Source organism: Peromyscus californicus, unplaced genomic scaffold, assembly GCF_007827085.1.
Source record: "Peromyscus californicus insignis strain IS unplaced genomic scaffold, ASM782708v3 Scaffold_4__1_contigs__length_199733344, whole genome shotgun sequence".
NCBI lineage: Eukaryota > Metazoa > Chordata > Mammalia > Rodentia > Cricetidae > Peromyscus > Peromyscus californicus.
In genome coordinates, this window is record NW_026294562.1 from 1,089,683 (window position 1) to 1,109,583 (window position 19,901).

The 19,901-nt window shown below is 44.5% G+C and overlaps 1 long non-coding RNA gene across 1 annotated transcript in view; it reads left to right on the forward strand.

Annotated features, from left to right (window-relative positions):
* Nucleotides 1-1,855: 1,855 nt before the first annotated feature.
* Nucleotides 1,856-19,901, forward strand: part of LOC128095179 (uncharacterized) — a 33,384-nt gene continuing 15,338 nt past the window's right edge. The window contains exon 1 of the long non-coding RNA XR_008213177.1: nt 1,856-2,237. This is a non-coding gene — a long non-coding RNA (uncharacterized LOC128095179). The remainder of the gene's footprint in view (nt 2,238-19,901) is intronic.

The following is a 19,901-nucleotide window of genomic DNA, read 5'->3' on the forward strand; positions in this document are numbered from 1 at the left end:
ACCAGCTACAGGGATGCAGCAGGCAGGCTGCATGAGTTAAGACTTCTCAGGCTGATGGTGAAAGCAACTTGGTCATGAGGTTTCCCATGTGACTCTCAGGTTCTCAGTTATATGCCTGTTTCCTGGGTCTCTGTAGGTTATTCAAGATTCTTCTACACCAAGGTCATGGCTCTAATGCCACTGTGGTTTGTTTGATCTTTGAGATAAGAAGAGTTGTAAACCTTCTTGTATTTTATGTTAATTCTGTTTGGTCTTGTGGTGCTTTCATTTTCACTTCCTTAGGGACCTGGCATGAGCTTTTGAGGATCCAGAGGAAGAAGGATCTTTGTTCAGGTTTCCTACCTGGCAATTGGCATGTGTCATTCACACAGGAACAGTAGGTGAGGGGAATGAATTCGTGTGGTGTTCCCAAATGGTGGAGACCTCCTGGCCTTTTCTCTGGACACTGTTGTATGGTTCTTTCAATGACCCCTAAGTAGCAGAAATTCTTTGGTAGCCTTAGATCCCCCCTCCTCCAGTGGCTACAGTCTGACAACAGTTGTTGATCTGTTAAAAACACTTGCCTGGTTTACACACAAAGGTCTGTGGATGAATTCACAGGCCTACAAGGAAGTCACCTGTTCTACAACATGGGGGAAACTGTGAACATCTCTCATTTGATGATTATGAAAGTGGTTTTCAGGGGTTGGGAGTGAGGGTGGGGAAATTACATTTGAGCCTAAGTTCTAGTCTGTGCAATCACAAATGCCTGGTCCATGGGAACACTTGCCCTACCTAGGGAATTACAGTGCTGTAGGTCTGTGTGGATCGGGACTGCAACATCTCTGGGAAATATCATTTCACACTAATTAGGACTTCTCACAGCCTGCTTCCTGAAAGGTTCAGGTTTACATTAGTGATGCAGATTTTAATCAGCAATCAAGTGCTCTCTCCAAACGCAGCAAGAATCCCCCATATTCCCTTCTATCAACAAAAGATTTCCCAGCTGCAAGCTGGACCCAGCAATGGTGAGTGCCAAATCAGCATCTTAACCCAAAATGATGTCTTCAATCCTCCAATCTTCTGAAACATCCTAAATTCCCATTCCTGTCCTCTAGTTAGACAGAGTTTTGCATTGTGTGATTCTGACCACAGCCCTCAGTTTGACACCTGTTGAAAAAATATTGGAACCATATTTGTAACTAATCACAACCAAGATGTCAATTTAATTAATCTGACAATAGAAATGCCCCAGAGATGAGGCCCATGCCCAGGCTGGCACTCCCAGTCAAGCCTGGGCTTGCTGTCTGTTACCCGACAAGCCTAGGACAAAATTAACACTAAATATAAGGTAATTTAATTAACTCCTCCCATCCCAGCAGGCAGAGCACAGTGCTCTGGGCACCCCAGGCCTTCTGAAGTAGAGGGTGGCACCCCCAGCGGGGAAACACTTAGGCTAAGCTTTCATTATTTTAAGTGGGTGATTTGCAGCTAAGGAGATGCATTGAAACTCCTTAGGCCACTAAAGTAACGGATAGCACAGTTGTTCTTACCTTACAGACACAGCAACAAACTTTGTGAAATTCATCATATGAATACATATCTTGCAAGTGTCAGGGTCCCTCAAGGATTTGCCATGGAATATGTGGACTCTCAGACAGAGAGCATGGAGGAGGGGTATAGAGAGAAAGGCTGAGACAGAGAGGACAACCTGGTTTTAAAAAAAAAGTTAATCTGAAAGCCACCCCACCAGAGGGAAAAGGCTATGACAAATATGAGAAAAATACTTATGAAATTGTTTTATCTTAAAGATATTTGCTCAGCTGATTGGATCCATCTATCCATCCATCCATCCATCCATCCATCCATCCATCCATCCATCCATATATCCAGGTGATTGAAAACGTTGAGTATTCCAGGCAAGTACTTTACCAGGAATGTACACCTCCAGCCCATTTTTATTTTATTAGGGAACATCTTACTAAGTTGCGCAGGCTGTACTTGAACAGGTGACTCACAAATCAGTGTCTCAAGTAGCTGGAATTACAGGCCTGTACCACCATGACAGGCTAAGAGCTAATATTTTTAAGGGACATATTAAAATCCTTTTTTATTTACAAACTTCAACAATGTTGACTCCCAAATTCCTTCATCCCCAGGATGAATATCAACCCATTTTCCCAGTGTCCAAGCAGAAGCCAAAGGACAATGGACATCAAGAACCAGGTTGATCTGTCATGAATGTAAAGAGAAAGCAGGTGAGTGGAAAAGTCAATGTTGGTGTTGCAGTGGTGAGCAAGTGGAACACTGAACTCACACAGATGCCCATGGAGGTTCTGAGGAGAAAGAACCTTTCAGGTGGAGGGACTTGCTGAAAGTCAGGTCCCTGTTCTCACTTGAGTCTCGGTGACAATCCACATGATCGAGGACGAAGACTAGCTGGGGCTCTGCATGTGTGGTGTGGGGTCCAGACTTTCTCCCTGTGAAGCCAATTAGGTTAGACTTCAAAACAATAAGGAGGTAGCAGCACATTTCAAATGTGAATGAAATAAGGTACTTGGGTCAGAAAATACCAGATCAAAAAATAAAGCCTGAAGAACCTCATTAAAAGGCAGATCAACAGGATGGACCCAAATCATTAATTATGTTAATTTGCAACAAGGAAATGAAAATCTTGGGAGAAGCTGGAGGGGGTAGAAGCCCAGCTCTGGGTTCTTCAAGGGTTGGGGAGCTTGTGTGTTAGCTGCGTTTTCTTTCATGAGAGAGTTGGAATGTAGGATGGAAGGTCACCATGGGGCCATTGCTTGGTGCTTGAGCGCTGGAGATACCACCAGCAAGTACTTCTGAGCAAAGTGCCTAATGGCTTGTGTGGCTTGGCTAAGGCTGTGCTGAGAGCTACTGCCTCCGACAGCATCTTTGGAGCTCCAGGATCTGTCAGTCACAGACAAGGCGCTCCAGCTTGCTGGAGGCTGGATGGATAGATGCACTTAAACAGAGATGTGATTTAACAAAGAGCAGCTGCTGTGAGGCAGTGCACACGCAGGAGGCCAATCTTGGCCTTTCTCCTCCATGTTTCCTGCCAGAGCTGCTGTGGAGCAGCCATCTCACCGACAAGGTCTTGGTCAGAGGTGGAATTCAGGATATATTCTGAGATGTGGTCACTTTTTTGTCGTTGTTGCTGTTCTATTTGGCTTTTGAGGCAAACCAGGCTAGCTTTGAACTCATGATTTTCCTGCTTCTGTCTTCTGAGAGCAGAATTGCAGGTATGTGGCTTGCTGTCTGGCTTTGGTTGTTTTGCTTCCCAGTGACAGTCCCTTTTGTCTTTGCTGGCTTTTGGTTCATAACCCTGTGAATGAACAGAGTTCTGGAAGCCTCTGGGAAGGAAAGGAGGACCCCAAACAGGGAGGCCTGGAGATGCTCACCATCTATTCCTCCGGGTACCTACAGATAATGAGAGGAGACAAGGTCCTGGGGCATCCAGGGTCTGTTTGAGGACACTGCTTCTAGAGGTGCCTGAGGCAAAGGCCATTTAAAATGCAGGAGGAAGGGGGAGAAGTGGCAGAGTATGGCATAGGACACCCCAAATGGAGCATTGCACCACTTAGGTCAACTGCACCACTTAGGGAGCCTTGATCCTGGCAGGAGCAGCCCCAGACGTTGAAGAGGGACAGGAAGCCAGAGAGGTACCTGCTCTTTCAAAGGGAAAGTATAATTTGTAAACAGTCAACATCTTAACAAGCTGTAAAACAACAGCCATGACTTCTAGCAGATTTACGAATATCTGAGTAACTGAAACTCACAATGTTTTTTTCTAAACTCACTTTGTTAATTTGCAGCCTGGTAGTGATTAGGGCGACGAGTCCCCAGGGATGGCCTCCAGCTTGGCTTCCAATTGCAGGGCTGGGGTCTGAGTGTTTTTCTGGCACAGGTGGATGTGGATTCCAGGCAGTTCAATCATGTCCTCTTTTCTTTCTCACCATCTTGCCGGCTGGCCTTGGAACTCACAGGCTAGGATTTGTTTGTTTTGTCTTAGAATTCTAGTGTTTCAGAAATCGCCCATCATTTATCACTCATCTGAGCAATTGTGGGTCATGCTGGCTGGATGCTTTTACCTCCCAGCTCCTCCTCTCTCCCCCTCCTGCCACCTTCCTCCCTCAGGGGAAATCAAGAAAAACAAGATTCTACTTGTCCAAGCCCTTGGAGACTCCTCGGAATTGCTGGAATCGTCACAATAAGTGGTAGTAATAGAACCATATACAGGATTGTAAATACAAACTGTTCTGTGGAGTGGCAAAAAATAATGAAGTAATTAGGTGAACTATCATCAGCACCTGTGACTGACTGGCAGGGCACTTCTGCCTGGTTGCTATTGTTTACCAGGAACCATACACCGGCAGGTCCGGGAGTTGTGGCACTTCTCACCCTGACCCCCTTCTCTCTCCTCACTAGAGCCTCTCTGGTCCACCAAAGTGGGTCCATGCCTGGGTGATCTGAGTGGCCCAGGATGAGGATGTGGGTGCCAGGGCTGAGCCTTTGGAAACCACGGTGGAAAACAAGAGTCCTGTTCACCAGTCCATTAGGGTTAATGCCTCTTTAATTAGCAATTGCCGGGAAGTCTGAAAGTGCTATATAATGGGCCATTTCTTGCTAAACCCGAGTCTCGCAGACAGACCCAAAGCACAAGACCATTCCAGTGGGAGACAGTTGAGAGAATGGAGATTAGAAAACAACTCATTGTTGGTTCTGAAGGAAAGTGACCATCGGAATGCTCACCTGCTTTCTGGTACCCACCCCCATCTGGGATTTCTGTACAGAAGTTCCCAATTACAGGAGAAATGCTTTTTAACACATAATGTTCTTCACAACATTGCCAAGAGGAGATTCTTCTACCAACCCACTTCACAGATGTAGAAATGGAGGCACAGAGAAGTTAAGTGACCCAGCCAAGGCCACAGAGCCGGGTTCCCAAGTTAGTACCAAACACATACACACACACACACACACACACACACACACACACACACACACACACATTGAACCTATTACTGTTCCTGTCTAGTGAGCTCCATACAAAGCTGTGGCCTAAGGGATCTTCATCGTGTATCTGATGCAGATACATCAAAGACTGTGCTAAGAACCTAGGAAGAAAATGAGTTCTCACAGACTTGCCAAGGACTTGGGAGAAGCCATCATTTTCCACTGGCAGAGAAAATGTAGACATAGGTATGGCCCTCACAGACACAGACCTGCAGGTCAGAACTCTTGTTACTCAAAAAAGTCTATGTAGTAAACTGGAGAATCACTTGCTAAAACACCCTCTCCCCAACATGTGCACACACACAGACACAGACACACATCCACACATGCAGACACATACAGACACATTGACACAGACATACACACACAGACATGCACACACACACACACACACACAGACATACATACAAAGATACACACACACACACACACACACACACACACACACACACACACACACACAGTGCTTCTGAGATTTTTCCTACCCGGAGTCTATCTGAATCCACAGAGTTCAACTTAAGAGAAAGGCCACTTAGGAGTTTAACTTTTAAGCCACCAGAGTGTGTAGAAACCCCAGCCAGTTGGTTGTGTTTTGTTAATTTTATCTCTAGGGTAGGCAGACTCAATCGTCACTGTCTGGTGTGCAGAGAAGCTAAGGAGAGCATTTTAGGGGCAACAATAGACAAACACCTTAAACTCTTTGCAATTCAACTTTCCCATCTGTAAAGTGTGTGTGTGTGTGTGTGTGTGTGTGTGTGTGTGTGTGTGTGTGTGTGTGTGACCCCACTTGCTTCTGAGGCATGAGAGTTAAGGAAATGAATGGCTTTTGACTGCTAATTACTGTTATTTTCTCCAAAGAGGATTTGTCCGAGGAGCTAACAAAGCTTTCCGTTGAAGTCTCTTACCTTGCAGGCCCTCCTCTGTGGACCTGTTTTTACTACTGATAATTTTGTCCTCTGGATCTTAAAACAGGTCTCTAGATAGCATAGACTTCAGGCCCCTCGAACCTGGATCCACCCAGGGTTACATAGAAAAGGAAATAGTGGCTTGAGCAAACTGTTGCAGCCTTGCCTGACTCAAAGGTGAAGTTTCTAATCTATGGTACAGAGTGCTGGTGTGGGGATTCTCCTGAAAGCCGGTCCTTCTTTAAGATGGGAAATTATGATACCCTAGAACACCTGCCTCAGTCCTGGGCAGAAGCATGACCTATAATTCACTGCAGGGGAGTTCACAGAGTGCCCAGCACAGCCTGGGTTATTTGCTGAATGAAGAAGTATAAACTGAGTGCTGGCACCTTAGAGCTCATGGGTGGGAGAAGTCATTATGACCCAATGCGCACAGATGTAGTCAATGAAAATCTTGTGTGAAAAAATGAACCTGTGGTAGTGGTGGGGTTGGATTAGAAGCCTGCCATCATTTGGGGGGTTGTGGATCATGAGAGGGTACTCCACCCACACAGGAGGGCTGCCTTTCCTAAGTTTGGTTTCTATTTATGGCTGTGCACCTGACAACAACTGGTATATCTTCCATTTCTAGTTTCTACCATATCTTCTTTTTCTCAGCTTGCAAACAATGCCTATGTCAAAGAAGAACCCTAAACACAATCAGAATTTGGCTAGGGGGTGAATGGTGCCCCAGGCAGGGCTTTGGGCATGAAGGGGAGATGCTCAGGCCCAGATTCCACATGCTGTGTAGACTCCAATTACCCGAGGACTTAGAGATCAAACAGCCCAACTGTGCCGCACAATGAAGGAGGAGGTCTTAATTTTACCATGTGCTACACCCTTCCAGCCAGACTGTGAGAAACAATGCATTCCCTTTATGTCCTCCTGAGCACAGAACTTTCCTGAGATTGTCTTGTGTTATCCCAGCAACATCTCCCTAAATGTGGGCAGAGAGGAGACTTAAAGCATTTGAAAGGACTGTGATTTCCTCTGGCCTGGGGTGAGCATCATGGCAAGCAAAGACAGCTTTAGCAGAGTATCCCGTTCCTACTTGGCCTAGGATGGAGCAGGGTTTTAGTGTTATTTATTTTTAGTGTTAGATCTATATTTAAAGATGTCTTGTTGGTTTATGGAAAAATGAGTTTACATGAACTCAGCTGTGGCATGTACACATAGGACTCGATGTATAGCATATGAGAAAGCTTAGAAAATAGCATCGGCCAGACACTAGAATTTTGCGAGTTTTTGTTTTCTTTCCTCTTACAGTACAAACAAGATTTTTGATGAGTATTGGGTCTGCCAAAAAGCTAGTAAAATTTCCCTTTCAATTTTAACATTGATCAATATTTGGGAAGTTACAATCACTTCCAACATTTAAGATTGAGAAAAGCAGAAATCTCTGAACTTTGCTCTGTGACATTTTAACATGCATGCCACAGTGAAACCCAAACCCACAGTTTTTATTTATTTTTATGAACCAGTATTTAAAAAAATTCTTCTAATTTTCAGATAATGGATTTTAAAAGTTTCAAACAGTATACAAAAAGAGACAAAGCTCCTCAGGATTTTTTGATACAGGATTCACTTGTGTAATAATCAGATTCTTCATGTTGTTACTCTGCATAGACTTTGCTAAATATGAGCACTGGAGACATATCAAGTTGATCAGTGTTTCCATGGAAATAGATAACCCTTTGATAAGGCATGAGAAATAATGTTCTAGATGTTGTTGGCAAGTCTCAGCTCCAAAGTAGGAGCAAGATCAGAATTCAGAAGGCAGAGGCGTGTTTCTGCAGGCAAGTGTTTTCTATGGAAGGCCTGCATCGCTAACAATGGTTAACATTAGCAGGAGGGGACATGCTATTGTACGATTTTTAACTTTGGAAATAAGAAAGTAAATCACTTTGTACCTGATAGTCTTCAAGAGCAGTTAACACAGCTTTGGAAGCAGTTCTTCCTGTTCCTAAAGGCAATAAGCACACTAGCATAGAAAAACGGGGGTGAAGTAAGGTTTCCCCATCTGTGATAAATTAAGCAATTTATCTTAATTTTAGATATTTTCTATTATTCCACCACTACACTACACCCACACACATTTAATGTTTTTTGTGAAATTCAGAGCTAAATGTCTTGTATCACTCGGAGCTGTCTGGGTATTACCTTACTGCTGACACTTTCTACAAGAAGAACTCTCCAAGTGTGTACTGCTTCCAAGAATAACCCTGCAGATCTTTATTTTCTATCACTCCTTTCTGACTAAATCAATATTTTACTGGAATAGCCCCAAATTCGAAAGTTAAAAGTCTGATTATTGATTATTGTGAAATCCTCATCACGGTCCACAGCCGAGCACCACCATCCTCCTGCCCGTGGGTAAGAATTAAGATGTCGCAGGCAGGAATCAGCACAGGACACGGGATCAAGCGAGGCTTGCGTTCCACGTGTCGGGCAGCTCAGAGCAAGTTCTCTGAGTGATGGAAGTCACCCTCAGGCCATGGTTTCTACAGACAGAAGTGGTCTGTGCTGGGGAAAAGGGTTACAATGTCACCCACTTACCTCGCTGGTAACTTCAGCTCTGCAGGCACGAGTATCTCCAGTCACAGAAAAGTCTGATTTCACACGGATCCAGGAAGAAACCATTTCTCTGACCAGTTACGTCTAGTTTGTTTCCGACACAGGGGTTTTGGGAAACACCACGCATGCTTTCTTTAGTGGCTCCTCTCAATTTAAAGGCTGAAAGATGGGCAAGTGTCCAGTGGCTGCCGGACCGGGACTGGAATTCACAGCAGTAAGGCTTGTTCAGAAAGCTTTTCCCACGACTCAGCACAGTTTGCCGGTGGCCACTAGATGGCGCATGAGAACCATTGTGTCAGACCCTCACGCAAATGGTCAGGTCTGTTCACAGAGTACCAAAGAGTCTGAAAAACAATTCCTCCCAAACAACTTTTCTAATAGGTTATTATCATCACCCCAATGTTTACATGAAACCTAAATGGTCCTGATTTGCGTGTTGACTGTAGGGGAATCCTCCACGGAAGATCATGTATCAGATTGCAATGTCGCCATTGGTAAACGTGGCATTTAAATCTGAATTAAATCAGAAAACGTAACTAAGACAGAAAAGGGCAATGTGTATCTACCTACTTGGTACTGCAGCTTCTACTTTGTGGAAATGTTCAGTTTATTACCCGAAACGAAGGCAAGTACCAAAAAAGAAAGACACCATCGATTTCACACTGTTCAGTTATGTCACAGATATGTTAACTCTACAAACATCTCCAGAATCTCAATAGCTGCATTTAAATCTTTTTTTTTTTTTTAATGCCTGTGAGTGCACGTCCTACTGTGTACATGTGGAGGTCAGCCAGCAACTTGAAGGAGTCAGCTCTCTCTTTCCACCATGGGAGTCTCAGGGATTGAAATCATGTCATGAGGTTTGGTGGCAAGTGTGTTTATTCATTGAGCCATCTTGCCAGCGCCTTATTTCTTGATGTAGAACAAATCTGAATGCCAGGGACCAAAAAAAAAATATCTCAGGACACAACCTATAATTTTTCCCTCTTAGAGCCAAGGATAACATTCTTTGTCTTAATAAACATAAACTTCTATTAAAAAAATACTGAAAGGGACAAAGTTATAGTGGAAGCAGTTTTCTCTTTTGTGTTTTTTTGTCATCAAATATAAAAACTATGTCACTATTTCTAAACCTATCTTCTTTCTTCTTTCTTTTTCTGACAGGGCTTCTCTGTGCAGCTCTGACTGTCCTGGAACTTTCTCTATAGACCAGGCTGTCCTTGAACTTACAGAGATCTGCCTACCTCTGCCTCCCGAGTGCTGGGATTAAAGGCCTGCGCCACCACTGCCAGCCTAAACCTATCTTCTGATAAGCATTAATAATAACAGATGTTATACAAATATTCAGGGTGAAAACTCCACAAGAAAATGTCTTCAAGTTGATATTAAACTTCTGAAGAAGACTCAGAAATCTCTGACGTATGTTCACTGAGAGCCAGCAGCTTAAAAAAATCAGGAACAGTTGTTTCCTTTACCCTCCTCAAAATAGGTGTGATATTTCTTCTGAGCCAATCTGGAGTCCAGAGTAAAGAATAGCCTTGTTTTTAGATTACTAGCTGTTTGTTTGAACTGAAGAATTAGTTGCATTTCAAAATAAGGACATGCCTAATGAAATGATTAAAACACACAGAGCATTAAATTATAAGCAGATGGGAGAGAAGAGGGTCGGGGGAGGTGGGCTTGCTGGGGACCCGAGTCAGGGGAACTGGCAGCTTGGGTTTTCCTCAGGGATATAGTAAAAAGTTGCTTAAGCAACAGAAGGGCAAGAAGACTACCTCTGGGAGACAAATGTCCTCTCTCTCTCTCTCTCTCTCTCTCTCTCTCTCTCTCTCTCTCTCTCTCCCTCCCTCTCCTTTGTGAGGGGGGATAGTGATGAGCAATGCAACAACCTCCCCAAAAAAGAATGGCCATTATTGTAAGATACGGACACTTAGAATGACTCCTGGTGAAGGAACCAGGAGCTGCTTTGGGGGCGGACAGTAGTGGTAAGAGGTCAGGTGCAGGTGAGGGAATCGGGCAGGAGCCACAAAAAGTCATTGTCTGGGATTCTGATCTTCATCTTGGGAAGAAAGAAGCCGTTTCCCTTGCTGTTGCCTGGCTTCAGTTACTTATGAAATACCTTCTATCCTGAGATTTACCACATAACATTGCTGCTGTATCTGCTTGAAAGGTTGGGGCTTGGTGGGATGGAGTTTACAGCAACTGAAAAAGAAACTTTATGAACAGACATGGAGTGGTTTTCAGACTGTGTGGAGGATCAGCTAGTGGTACTCTGTAGTTTGACATAGCCCATCAGAGTTTAATCTCAAATTTCTATCAGGTCACTGCTTCCTTAGAAACCAACCTTTTTTAAAAATTTTAATATGTGTCATACCTCTTCTCCCCTGGATATACAACAGCAATTTCCACCCATTCGAGCTGTCTTCCTGAACAGTAGCACTGACTCTCACTAAGTGTAGGTTAATGGATGTTGGTCTGGAGATAAAGAAAATGTGCTCTCTAAGATGTTGTCTAATTTTAAAAAGGCTTCTCACCTTCCTCTGCTGTGTGCCCTCTTTGTCTTGGATGTCTGCAAGGGAGAGAACAGCATAGTTATCATGACTGTAGCTTTTACCCAGGGCCAGCTAGGCTCTTCATGAGAGCAAGGGTGACCTCCAGAGCTGAAATAGGTGCTTGCTTTAATAGCAGAAAAAATACTTGGCTACAAGTTGTTACATACACATACACACAGCTGGAGAGCTTCTCTCCAGGTCCCACCAAGCCCTGCAGTTCCACAACCCACGTATAAAACAATCACTCAGACGCTTATATTACTTATAAACTGTATGGCCACAGCAGACTTCTTGTTATCTACTTCTTCTATCTTGAATTAACCCATTTCTATTAGTCTATAAGTTGCCACGTGGCTCGTGGCTTACCGGTACCTTACATCTTGCTTGTCATGGCGGTGGCTGGCAGGTCTGTCCCTCTCAGCCTTCCACTTCCCAGCATTCTCCTCTCTCCTTGTCCTGCCTATACTTCCTGCCTGGCCACTGGCCAATCTGTTTTATTTATACAGAGCGATATCCACAGCAGGCATGCAGAGCACACATACACACACACACACACACACACACACACACACACACACACACTTACTTGCTGGGAAGGGCTTCTGGACTATCTCTTGCAGGTAAGGCCCTTCCCCATCATCTACCAGCCCCATATGCTGTCTACTAATTTGTCTAATTTTTACATATCTATATCTGGCCTCATTGTGGGAAGCATTTCTCTGGAAGCCCACCAATGACTGCAGAATCCTCCTTCTCAGCGTCAGCCACCAAGGGATGGTGCAAGGAACTGATATCATACCACTCGTTGCCCAATCAGAATGTCCAGCCCCAAACCTGAGAAGACCTTAAATGAGTGTTTAGGACCTGTGTCCTGCTTCCCCATACTGTACCTCCCAGGGAAGTCAGGCTCAGTGGGAGGCTTAGGCTAAGCAGAGGATAGGGCTTGCTCCTCAGACTCTCTCCTAAGACCACCATGAAATTTTAATTTTGCTTTGTTAATTTTTTTGTTGTGTTTGTGTATGTGTGTGTATTTGCATGGAGGCCAAAAGGAAAGCTTGGGTATCATTCGTTAGCCATGGTTCACCTTGTTTTCTGAGATCAGTGTCTAGGCTGGCTGGCGAGCTCCAGAGCTCTTCCTGTTTCTGCCTCTCAGTGCTAGGACTACAGGCACGTATTCATTTATTTGGGTGGGTCGGGGAGCATGTGTTATGCATGGCATAGGTGTAAAGGTCAGAATGCAATGTGTGGGAGTTGGTTCTCTTCTTCCACCCCTTGTGTTCCAGGGATTGAACTCAGGCCGCCAGGCTTGGCAGCAGGTGCCTTTGCCCGTGGAGCCGCCCTCCTGGCCCGTGCCTGGCTGTTGTTACATGGATTCTAGGGATCGAACTCAGGTCTTCATGTCTGCATAGCAAGGACTTTCCTAACTGAGCCAGCTCCCACTCTTTTCTCATTAAATTTTAAAACCGCTGGATGTATCCTACAGCAGACCTCTTTCAGTCCTTAGAAAAGAGACAGGGCATAGATTATATAACATTCATGTTCGAAATATAAGAATGGTGTCTATTGAGTTGCTGCTCTAGAGAAGAATCCTTGGTGATTTGAGAATATTGACGTTGCTCTGTGAGAGATGAGAGAGGTGGTTAATGCCTTCAGTTATAGGTTAGAGTAGAAGAGAGAATCCCGAGGCTGGCATGGGGTTTGGGGATGGGGCTTGTTGGCAGCTAATCAAATCAAAGCTTATCATGGTGTGGTGAGAAAATGAGTCAGATCTGACCAGTATGGGGCAGGTGCAACCCACTGTGGTTAGGCCTGGGAAAGAGCTAGAGGCATGTATGGCCACTTACCTCAACCTGCATGGATGAGGCTCATACCTCTTCCTGGGCCATTCTAGTTTTCATAGGCTCAAAGGGAGACTGGTGGCCCTGTAGCCAGAGTGGGAGGAGCCACTCTGAGTGTCTGGCTTTGCATGCCTTTGTGCAGACCTCGTATCTCAGTTGAATTTCTCAGTCATTGTCTTGTTTGTCAGTTGTGATAAAATACCCTGAGAAAAACAAATTAAAGGATAAAGGGTTTATTTTGACTTATAGGTTCAGAGGAATATAATCCTTGATAGTTGGGAATGCCTGGCAGGAGGAACAGGAAGCTGGCAGGTCACCTTGTATCAGCCCTCAGGAAACAGAATGAATAGGAAGTAGGGCGGGAGTATAAAACTTCAAGTTGTGCCCCTAGTGATCAACTTCCTTCAGTGAGACTCCATCTTCTAAAGGTTTCACATCCTTCTTGAACAGAACAAGAACCACCAGCTATTCCTTGTCTTTGGTGGGGGAAACATTAGTGCTGTGGGTTTTACTGGCCCTCCACACCTAACATGTAACATTAGACCTGTGAAGATTTGCTAATACTCATTGGACGGTTGCACCTGGCTCAAGGGTGAACAGAGGACCCAATGGCAAAGGCACAGAAGGGCAGCACATGGCATGGACCTAAGACATGCTTCCCTACTCTGAGCTCCAAGCATGCTTCTCTGAGTAGCTTATTCAGGAGGGGTAAAAGTTACAGGTTCTGGACTCCATCGCTAGAGAGACTCTGCCTCACTGGGCAAGGCCAGAGAATTGGCTTTATCACTAAGCTTATCAGGCATTCCTGATGCTAGGAGCCCATGGACCACTAGAGAAAAACAAAGGCCAAAAGGAAGCAGAGTTCAGAGTAGACTAGTGTGGCTTAGGGATGTTCCCGGTGGGGAGCATTAAGTAAGTCATATATATATATATATATATATATATATATATATATATATATGACATCACAAAGAATATGTCTCAACCAGGGCCCTGACATTTTCCAGAAACAAAGCACTGTTCTTCAGGTCCGGGTACTTTTGAGGAGAGGCAGAGATCAACTCAGGCCAAGCATCCTGCTTCTGGAGCTGATGCCTGGGAAGATGCCAGGAGGCTCTGGTCAGCTCTGAGGTCTCCAGGAAGCAGCTAGGATCCTGCCAATCAGGGGCAGGCTTAGGAGTGACTCACAGCTTCGAGTCCAGTTGCCTGGATGGGAACAGCTTCAAAAGAAGCCTTGGGTTTACTCAAGAGCAGCTGTGGATCTGTGGGTAGGTGGGGGAGCTGAGAGGAACTGAGGAAAGAGTTGGGCAGTAGAGAAAGAGCTGTTGGGAGATTTTGGGAAACGAACAGATGGGCTTGGGCTTTGTTTATAAGTGGAGATGAAGCCTTAGATTTGTGGTGTGTGTGTGTGTGTGTGTGTGTGTGTGTGTGTGTGTGTGTGCGCGCGCGCGTGCGCGCGCGCCAGACATCAACATGGGTTCTTTATTTTTTTGAGACAGGGTTTCTCACTGGCTTGGAACTCCCCAGTTCAGCTTGACTGGCTGACCCGTGAACCACAGGGATCTCAGGACCTGGTTTGCAAGCAGATGTCATCAGGTTTTTGTGTTGGCAAGACAAACATTTACTTACTGAGCTGTTTCCTTGACTCCGCCTTCGTGTTTTCATCGGCATGTGATGGTCAGGCTGTCCTAATAATCCTAAGGGTCTCCCCACAAAAATTGTGTTCTTAGGCGGTCAGTTCATCTGATCTCCTCTCTGTGCCTCCCCTCCTCACAGCCGCCCAAACACCCCATCAGAGGAGAGCCAGGAGAGGGAACTGGTTATCCCTTTGTGTCACTTCCCTGGCAGATGCTTTTGTGAGGGTTTTTTATCCTTTCAAGGTGAAGTGAGTGTAGGGAGTTTGATGAAGGGATGGAGAAATCTCCAAACTAATAAAATCAGTCACTTAAGATGTGGAGGACAGAGCCTTTCAGAGGCAGAGCCTTGTCCTGTCTCAGGAAGACAAGAGAGCACCCCACCCCCAGCAGTTTTACAATAGGTAAGGAGACTATATGGAAGGGAATGCTGTGGATGGCTTAAGTTACAGAAGAGAAAACATGCTGCTCAGAGCTTGGGGTTTAAAAAAATAAAATTGAAACAGGGGCTGTGCAGGACAGGCAGAATGAGAGGGTGGACCGCCAAAGAACATGGAATTTCCAGCCCCGGAGCCATCCTGAGAGTGCAGGGCCCTCTTCATCATGAGTTGTTTAGAGTAATGAACCTGATCCCACCTCTGTGCCTGGGAATGGACTTGCTGACCCAGGCAAAGAGCATTCCAGTCCAAACAATTCCCTAATTATTGACCCAGGTGGCCAGGGGGTGTCTCAGAGGAAGAGGAGTCCATTTTCAACCGATTTATAAACAGTCTGTTGCCAACAGTGCTTTGTCATTGACTGGATCACTTTCAAGTCATGGTGTTCAGCAAAATCTCCAATGGGGTGGTTCCCCTCAGAAACTGCATCCTGGAAGATCCTCAGAGCTCAGTCCTTCCCAGACAAATGGAATTCCCATTTGCTTTGGGCCAACTTAGAAAAGGTCCCAGGGGTCAGCTGAACAGTTCTGTGGCTCCTGGGAGAAAAAGAAGCAGCAGAGATACCCTTCACATTTTCCTCTGTTAGAAAGTCCTGTATGTTGCCTACCTGGCTGGTGGGTGGAGTTTTCGTCCAAGGACCGTGGATATGGAGTAGGCTTCTGTGCTGTTCGCGCTTAAAAATGTGTTTTCTCATCATGGTGGCTTGATATGAATATTTTCTATTTTCAAAATTCTTCAAAATGGACTCCCTAATGACACCTTCATCTTACAGGCTCAGGGATTATCTTCCAAAGAGTTTCAGAGCTAAGGAGATGGCTTGGTGGTTGTTTTGCAAGCATGGCTGCCCGAGTTTGAGCCCCTAGAACTCATGTCAGAAAGCCAGTTGTGGTGGTGCATGCTTATAGTCCCAGTGACCTGGAGGCAGCAAAAGGGGCATTCCTGGGCTTCACTGGCCAGCTGGCCTAGCTTCATTAGAGAGTTCCAGGCTGGTGAGAACTCAAAAAACAAAGCAAAACAAAACAAAAAACAAACAAAGAGAGAGAGAGAAGGGGGGGGACTAGAGCCTGAAGAGGGCCATTAGACACTGATTTCTTTCTGTGTGTGCATGTGTACACCCACACACAAAGGAGTTTCAGTTTAGAAAAATTACTCGACTATTTCATATCTTTAGTCAGTAAGTAATTTTCTACCATAATTTAATAATATACATTATATATATAAGCCCCAGCTTATATACCCTGTATTGTAATTACCATAAATAATCAGGCCTGGGGCCTCTTGGTACAGGCTTCTGAAAAGCTTGAAGACAGCTTGAAGGAGTAAGTGGCTTCACACGAAGGAGTCAACCATCATTCCTGGTTGTTGGCCCACATCCCCCTTTCTGTGTGAATATGATTTGTCCCCTCCCAGAACTCTCATTGGAGTTTAATCCTCACTAAGAGGTATTGCAAGGGTGGAGACAATCCAACTATAGTGTTGAGAAGTGGGTTTCTTTTGGAGGTGACAGGGATGGAGTAATCAGGGTGGAGCTCCAGACTTGACCTCTGGTGCTTTATAAGCAGAACCAAGACCAGAAGAGACAGGTACTATCTGTCTAGTCTTCTATCATGTGATATCACATGCTACTCTGCCAACAAGAAGGCTATTATCAGGTGTGGCTAGTGACCTTTCTTCTAAGCTGTGAGTCAAAATAAACCTCTTGGAGTGGGGATAATTTGTTTATAATTTATCCTGTATGTGGTACTTTGTTATTAGTGACAGAAAATGAACTGAGACCCCTCAGAGCACAGCATCCTCTGGTTATTGAAGAGTCCTGGGGCATTCTATGGAGGGGGAATTCACCACCATTCCTGTTTCAGGGATCTTCCCATTGGAAAAACAGATGCCTGAGTGGAGAACTTGATGTATGTGGCTTCAAAGTGGGAAAACCAAAGGCTGCAGCACAGCTGTGTTCCTTAGACCCCTCCCCATGCTGAAGACACAAACTCAAGTCCATTGAATTGTGGGGAAGGCTCATGTCCACCAAGTGCCCCTCACTGCCATAATACTGAGACAATAGTAGTAGGGCAGGGCTAAGGTGTTAACAGCTGGGACAGGTAGAACTATGCCCCTCTAACCAGCTCCATTCTGCACTGGGATGCTGTTCCCCTCCACCTAACAGCGTCAGATAACCAGGTACACTCAGCCAGGGTTGAGCCAAGGATTGCCACACACTTTTTCTCAGGCTTTATCCATTGGTTTCACAATTATATTTTAGTCTTGGGAGGGGGCAGGGGGTGCTGGGATAGGTAGGGACAACTTCGGAGTTTGGGAAAGCTATTATACATAATGGCATTTCTTAGGGAGCAAGAAATCAGAAATCACCAAAATGCTCCACCATTAAACACCTTCCAAAGAATGGTGCACAGTCAGTAAAAATAGGTTTAGTGGGGCTTTGGAGGGCTACAGGAAAAACTTACCACAGAAAAAACATGATTTAAGTACAAAAATTAGAAGTAAATTTTTTTTAAAGACTAAATGGCACTAAATGATTTCAATGGTAGTTTAAGTCATCAGGGTGCCATGCAGTGGTGATTTCTGAGATGTGGTAAGGGGTCCTTAGCAGAGTACAAACTATCTCTCCATGGGAACCTTCCACAGGTGAGGGTTAGCATTTTATCATGGGCTCCATTTGTTGCTGCTGGCATCCACACTGCATGTTTGGGTGGTCAGGGATTGTACTGCCTTGCTGCACTCTTGGAGTCTTGGGGCCTGGATCTTGCTCATCATAGGTGAACACTTGTGGAATGAATGAATGTGGTGATATTTTATTTGTGCTCTAATAAATAAAGCTTGCATGTAGCTAGAGTTTTCCTGCCTGGCCCACAGTCAGGACAAATCTCTATCACCTGCCAGTCCCACAGCCCCTCAGACCCAACCAAGTAAACACAGAGACTTATATTGCTTACAAACTGTATGGCCGTGGCAGGCTTCTTGCTAACTGTTCTTACAGCTTAAATTAATCCATTTCCATTAATCTATACCTTGCCACGTGGCTTGTGGCTTACCGGCATCTTCATATGCTGTTTCTCATCGTGGAGGCTGGCAGTGTCTCTCTGACTCAGCCTTCCACTTCCCAGCTTTATTCTCCTCCTTGTCTCGCCTACACTTGCTGCCTAGCCAATGGCCAATCAGTGTTTTATTTATTGACTAATTAGCAACACATTTGCCATACAGAACATCCCACAGCACTTGCATGGAGATAAGAGGAAAAAGCCAGCCACTATATTAAACATAGAAGTCCGCCAGTGGTAGCACATGCCTTTAATCCTAGCATTTGGGAGGCAGAGATTCATCCGGATCTCTGTGAGTTCAAGGCCACACTGGGAACAGAGCTAGGTGTGGTGGCACATGCCTTAAATCCCAGTGCTAGTTAACCCTAGAGGTCTGGAGGTCTGTACAGACAGATAGGAAGTGATAGAGCTGGGCAGAAAGAGGAAATGATATATCTGGGTGGAGAGAGGAAGTAAGATGGCAGGGCACAGAAAGGATATAGGTGTGAGTATACAGGAAGTAGCTCTCTGGAGGCTGAGGGTTGGTAAGGTGAGATTGGCTGTGGCTTGTCTTATTCCTCTGATTTTTCGGTTTTCACCCCACTATCTGGCTCCTTTATTATTATTATTATTAATAAGACCGTTGAGCATTTTGTCCTACAAATGAATGTGCTCAAATGGAGGTCTACTGCTCTTAAAGTTTCTTTGTGTATGAATTAAGAGTGTTAGCTGATGTTGCAGGACACCACTGAGGATAAAGAACAGTAGACAAATAGCTACATCTGAAAGGAAAAATAAGATAGAGGTTTCATCTTTTTATTTAAAATAAAAAGATACTCCTCTCAGCCATCTTCTCTTGGTTAGAAATATATTTTCAAGATGGGAGTTAGTGGTGGCTCATGACTGTAATTCCAACACTTAGGAAACTGAGGCAGGAGGGTCACAGTTTTCAGGCAGTTTAGGTTACATGGAAATACCCTGGCTGAGCTAGTCCTCCTGTCACTATGCCTAAGGGAGAAAGTGTTTATTTTGGTTCACAGTTTTCAGAGTACAGTCCATCATGGAGAAGTCATAGCTGTGGGAACTTGAGGCTGCTGGCCTCAGTGCATCTAGTGAAGAAGCAGAGCATGATAGATACATGTGCGTAGCTCACTTTCTCTTATATAGTCCAAGATCCCATCTTAAACTAATCAAGATACTGTCCCACAGAAATGCCAAGAAGCCCCTCTCCCAAGTGATCTCTTCAAGTTGACAACTGAATTGACATTAGGCATCACAGAGTCTACCTAAAACAAAATAAAGAAAAAATATTTTTAGATGGGAAAAAGGTAGGTAAAGAAGTGTTTAATTTATTAGTTTTAAAATGTAGAACAGTGAGGCGTGTTGTAGTCTTGGCAGTGAAACTTGTGATAAAGGACAAAAATCATAGTTTCCTACATTACTATGGTGTAGTTGTTCAAATTTAGAAACCAATATGGATGTGTTACTATTAACTGAACCCTAGATGTTTGCATTTCATGATTTTTTTCTCCCCACAAATAACCTTTTTATCTTCTGAAGTACAACCCAGGTTATCATGTAGCCGACAGGTTATGTCTTTTGCCAAAGGAAAGGCCTCAAAGCTACCCTGATGGCCTGGGGAAACATTGAACTAGAACTCACTGTCTGTCATGAATGAAGAATATTCCCATTAATATGCAGTAAGAGTGTCTACTTTATGAGTGTTTATTGAGCACTTACTGTAGGCTGAATTAATATGATATATGCCAGGAGCTATGTCTTGGACAATTATATTCATTATTTAATATTTATGAAATTGTATGAGTTAGTTTGTAAAATTCAAATCTCAAGTCCAATTTGTTGCAGAATCTAAG